This window comes from Carlito syrichta, unplaced genomic scaffold (assembly GCF_000164805.1).
Source record: "Carlito syrichta isolate Samal-C Ts95f unplaced genomic scaffold, Tarsius_syrichta-2.0.1 Scaffold50492, whole genome shotgun sequence".
NCBI lineage: Eukaryota > Metazoa > Chordata > Mammalia > Primates > Tarsiidae > Carlito > Carlito syrichta.
Genome location: NW_006994588.1, coordinates 1 through 636, shown reverse-complemented (window position 1 = coordinate 636; position 636 = coordinate 1). Strand labels below are relative to the sequence as shown.

Below are 636 nucleotides of genomic sequence, written 5' to 3'. Positions count from 1 at the left end.
CTGAGAGATTGAAAGAGCCCCAGAGCCTGTGGAGGAAGCAGGTGTCAGGGAGCTGGTGCATCTGTGGCCCCCTTTGGTGATTGACACAGTGTCTTGACAGCATAGATGTCTGCCTCCTCTTCGACCTTTCCAATATTTTTTTAATAGCAAATCCGCTTGTTGCCAAATCAGTTGGAGACCTGAGAGATGATGATGCCGTACTTCTTGGCAAGCTCCTCCTTAGCCTCCTCACTAGGATATGGGTTACTCAGATGGGAGTAGAAATATATTCATTCAGGACCTCAGTGGTTTGTTTGCTGAAGTTACGGAGCTTCCATCTGGCATCTAGGAAATGGGAATGCAGGATCATGACAGCCTCTCAGGTGCTCTGCTTGAGCTGCATCTGGATGGCGCTGGACTTTCCATGGATGATGCTCCCCATGTGCTCCATCTCCTTGGGTGCCACAGGCCTTGTGTGGCTCTGCTCCCTCAGTAGGTTCGTGACATGGGTTTTGAGCTCATTACATGCCTGCTCATACTTCTCCAGCTCTGTGTGGTAGATATGGTGGATCTGGGCAAGTTTGCTACCATAGTCTGAGTGTTCCATGGAGTTGCTAGGGGACACTCCGCTCCTGGAGGATGCAGTGGCTGCAGCTG

General features: G+C 50.9%; 1 pseudogene; it reads right to left on the bottom strand.

Moving 5' to 3' along the window:
- Positions 1-9: 9 nt before the first annotated feature.
- LOC103250303 lies at positions 10-631 on the bottom strand (annotated as a pseudogene).
- Positions 632-636: the final 5 nt, after the last annotated feature.